General features: G+C 35.2%; 1 protein-coding gene across 2 annotated transcripts in view; it reads left to right on the forward strand.

The window, feature by feature from the left end:
• The first annotated feature begins 2,984 nt into the window (after positions 1–2,984).
• The window catches only part of LOC106871242 (polypeptide N-acetylgalactosaminyltransferase 5), a 598,066-nt gene continuing 596,076 nt past the window's right edge, over positions 2,985–4,974 (forward strand). For both annotated transcript variants that reach the window (XM_089343483.1, XM_089343480.1), the window contains exon 1: positions 2,985–3,099. The gene's annotated coding sequence lies outside the window, so the exon portion shown is untranslated. The remainder of the gene's footprint in view (positions 3,100–4,974) is intronic.

The following is a 4,974-nucleotide window of genomic DNA, read 5'->3' on the forward strand; positions in this document are numbered from 1 at the left end:
ATCAGCAAGTATTTAATTCATATAAAAGAAAAATCTGTCAACACTGAAGAAGAAAATTACGTGACATCATCCAGCTGAAGTGAGCTGATTGCATCAAATTATTTGCCAATGGATTAGTTCAACGAAGAAATAATGAAAGTTTCAGAATATTTATATTTAATAATAGAAGGAGAAAAGTTTGATCACATGATCATTGTGTCACTGTTAATATAACTTATTCGCTCCACGACCGCTCTTGTTCTGTTTAGGGGCATATAACATTTATATAATACGTGTAATTATCGAAGCAAAATTGTTGTTTGTTTCGCTAAGACCTACAAAAATTTTACCAACGCAACACTCAAATAAAGACACTGACAGGAATAAAAGAAATATATTAGAGACGCAAATTAATTGTTTTTCAATTATGAAGCCGAAAAAAGAAAACGCAGCGTTTTGTCTTCAATTTATTTTTTTACTTTAATTACAATGCGTTCCAAGTGTTTTCTAAAATCGTTATGAAACTCATTAATTAAAGCAGTAATTATAAAGTAATTGCAGATTGCTTGCAATTATAGTTATTTTATATCTTTTCTTTCATTATAATTGGTTCCAATTTCTTTATTTTATACCTGTTAGTTGCAAAAATTAATTTCTGAATTCCTTCAACGTACGTGTGTGTGTGTGTGTGTGTGTGTATATGTATATATATATATATATATATATATATATGTGTGTGTGTGTGTGTGTGTGTGTGTGTGTGTGTGTGTGTGTGTGTGTGTCTAGCACGCACGTGACTCTGGATGTGTATGCGTGTATGTATATGTCAGTGTCCCTTCCCTCTCCCTCTCTCTCTATTTAGTGCCCGGTAACAGAAAAGGTGTTACTCTGAGGCCTAAACTTTTGTGTCGAAGCACTTTAGAAAGTTTTCAAATGGACCATCATTTATGTTATATATATATATACATGTTTGTGTGTGTGTGTGTTTGTGTGTATGTGGAAATAGCTGTTATCTAAATGAGACCAAATACACCCACACATTTGCACGTAGTACATTGTGTGTCAGTGTGTGCGCGCGCCTCAGACAGAGACGGACAGCAACAGTGAGACAGAGAGAGAGATACCTGGCGAGATTTAAGAGAAAGAATTTTCTTCGTCTAAACTGAATCAATATAGTTAAACAGTTCTTTCATTGATAAAAATAATATCGTTGGATATCGTCTAGTTTCTACAGTTTCTAGCGTTTGATAGTTGTTTAAATATTTGTTTTTGCATTGACCTTTAGATCAAATCATGTCGTTAATATATTTGGTTTTGATAACTGTTTAACCAGAGGTCAGCACGACTGTGCAGAGCTGGGGTTATCAAAGGTGTCCTTTGATCGCCAGAAATGAATACCGAATCTATATATTTCAAACGCAGACAGAGCCGCGTTGCTTTAAGCCAGTGTCAAAACTGCGATGAAAGGGGATCATGCGGGGACGTTGATTGTTCTGGAATTTTATTTTTTGACTCGATCCATATTAAAATGAATAGCAAAACGGGAGTTGATATTAGAATAATGTAACTTCACGGCAATAAGTTCGTTAACGACTTGGAATGATCAGCACGGCCCGGTGCTTATCCCCAGTCTTCGCTGTATCCAGAGGATCACAGGTAAATCACGAACTCCCACACACACACACACTCAAATGGAGACAAGTACTTATATACATAGACACACATCTACACATACGCAGGTATATCAAAACGTTCGCAAACATTCAACATTAATAGAACATGGAGCTTATGAACCGTCACTGGATCCATTAGACATTGAAGCTAAATACATCACAAATCGCATTCTCGTGTTTTAGATAAGGTAAAGGTATGTAGTACATTCCAGTCCCCTAAAAATGAAGAAATATTTATACCTGAAATAATTTAAAATTTTGTCTCAGCCTGAACAGCACTAAGCAACAACTCTGACTAAATGGGTCGTTTCTATACGACTGTTCGACTTTCAACAAACAACTAAACCTCTTTCACCCAACACTTCAATTTAAAAGAAATACACGTCAGATAATGTAGTTCTACATATTTTTCTTCTTCTCCATCATCACAATGCTTCTTCGACATATATATATATATATATATATATATAATGGTATATATAGATATATATAGATAATATAGATATATATATCTAGTCCAATAGTGAACTGGCTTTGGGCAGATCCCGTGCATGTGAACCTTTTCCAGCAATATCTAACTTGTGCTATCCTCTTCTTTGAATAGTATAAATTCGTCTGCCTGAGATCAGCCATCGTCATCGCCCTACTTCGCCGTCTCAGCATTTTCCACTCGATCACTGACCTATACTCGGGTTCTCACCAGCTTTCTTCTAGTCATGCTTCAGGCCTTTGGCGAGCAGTGTTTTGTGTGAGTTGAATTGTCCCACAGCACTTCTTGCTCTGATTTCCGTCTCATTTCTCCCATCCTCAGTTAGTCGGCTTTCAAGGTATTTAAAGTATTGAATCTGCTATAATTTATTTCCGTTGATGTTGATTTGAAGATTCTCTTCTCTTTCCAATTTTCATTCCTTTGTTCTTCTGGTTTATTCTCATCCCGTGTCCTTCAACTACTTCAATCAGACATGTCATGATGGTCTGAAAACATTCCTATGCCTTTGCTATCATTGTCTGATAGTCTGCAAATCTCACAGTTTGTATCTAATATCCACCAACATCCAATCTTTCATTCATGATTCCATCACATCTCTCATCATTTCCTCTGCAAAATTGTAAATAAGTATTTTAGGTAAAAGAGAAAACCAAATTCGTTGCTACGATTCGCCCCTGCCGAAGTCTAAAATCGTCTGGCCCAGAAAGAAAAAAAAATTCTTTTCACCATGCAAAATAATTAAATCTATTTTATTTACTTACGTCACATCTGGTTATTTTCTTGAAACTAATCATTGTTTTTCCCTATCTTTTTTCTATTTTCAGGCAATTACCATGTGAAAATTACATTTTACAATTAAAATATTAATTTTAATAGTAATAATAATAATAATCTTAAATATTTGGAACTGCGGATTGGATCTACTCATTATACATGGTATGGCACGGAATTATTAAGGTAAGTCTTTCAAGTACCTACTTAAATATCTACGTCTGAATATACACGCAGACACATATATTTAGCGAGAAATATAGTTATGAGTGTGTGTGTGTGTGTGTGAAGAATGAAATGCAATAAAATATGGCGTTGCCAATGTATAAAAAACGGAGATGTAGAGATGTCCAAAAAATTCCGTTTTAATATTCCAATACTTTAGGATTAAAAAATTTCTTGTGAAATATCTGACCGATTGACCCAAACTTGGAATTCTTCATTCCTTACCATGAAACCCACAATATGCTGTTACACAGTATTTGACCGCCCGTTTAACCCGTTCCTTCATTAACATTAAACCACTAAGCTGTTCAATGATACGAAAAATAAATTTCAATCAGAAGACAGATCGATCTGGTTACGAACTGCCTCGTCGGTGAACTCTTCTCCCTCAGCCTGAAGGGAATTTTCATCCCGAAATATTAGACTGTTAAAAAGGGAATTTTTAAATATTTCTTCATATTTCTCATTCGTTGGCAATGCCAAATTTTATTCCATTTTATTCTTCTCTCGGATTGCCATAGGGATTTATTAAAACTCACCATTTTGCTCACGCATCTCAATGCTTCAAACAAATTTCCATTCACACACATACAAAACACGTATATAGTTCTATATACGTTACAGATATACATTAACAGAGCACTACGTGCCTAAAGCTATTCTAGGGAATGTTCAAATATAAAATATAAAGTAGTTATAAGCATGCATAGAAAACTATTTCCATGCTAGGAATGGATTCAGACATTCTTGAAATTTATAACACTCACTTTATACCAATGTACAAAATTTCTCTTTGTCCCTGAAGAAGTCCTATTCGATTACGACCTAACAGTTTTCAGATATACAATTTCTGAATCCGTTCAATAAAATGGAAACATAACGTGCGCTCCATAAATAAATATTGAGCAATTGTGCGAACACCGGATCTTATTTAATATCAAGGATTAATTATTAAGATAACTACATTCTATATACATGCAGATATATGCGTGTGTTTGTCTGTGTGTGTGTGTGTGTGTGTGTGTGTGTGTGTGTGTGTGTGTGTGTGTGTGTGTGTGTGTGTGTTTGCATTTGTGTGTGTGTGCGTGGTAGGGTTGGATGTGTATACAGAGAAATCTTGGTTCCGATCTTGGATAGTAGCTAAGGAGTGCTGTGCTAAAAGAAACGGCATTGTTTGGAACTTTATGCCACATAAAACATTCAGAAAGTGTGTATATACCTGCCAAACGGTCGCAATATATGTGTTAGACATAGACAAATGCGGATATACGTCGCTAAATTCAGATATGTGATATATAAAAATAATGTACCCTTATTGGTTTTACATCTTTTGATGAAAATTCATGATAAAATTTTTCAGCAATCGAAAGAATTATTGTTGGCTAAACTTCCTACAGAGTCGCATTTCGTCCTCCACCCATAAAGAATAGCATTTTTCTTTTCTTTTTTTCTTTTTTATTTGGTTTCGTTTTTTTGGGGGTTTTTTTTCGCAAACATTCTGTAACTTATCAAGTTCTTTGCAGTCGAGATAACAGAAAGACACCTTTTGCTGGAAATTATTTTGAGGGTTCACGTGTTTGATATTTTCCATCTATGGTTCTCATGGTTGACATGCTTAGATCTAAAGTCATGCCTACGCATGCTTGACATTCGGCAGATCAAAAGCTTTCAATGTTTGTCATTTTACGTCTCATGCGATATTTTAACCCCCTCCTACTTCATGTACACACACACACACACACACACACACACACACACACACACACACACACACACACACACACACACACACACACACACACACACACACACACACACACATATATAGAGAGAGAG

Source organism: Octopus bimaculoides, chromosome 27 (assembly GCF_046866305.1).
Source record: "Octopus bimaculoides isolate indiv1 chromosome 27, ASM4686630v1, whole genome shotgun sequence".
NCBI classification, from domain to species: domain Eukaryota; kingdom Metazoa; phylum Mollusca; class Cephalopoda; order Octopoda; family Octopodidae; genus Octopus; species Octopus bimaculoides.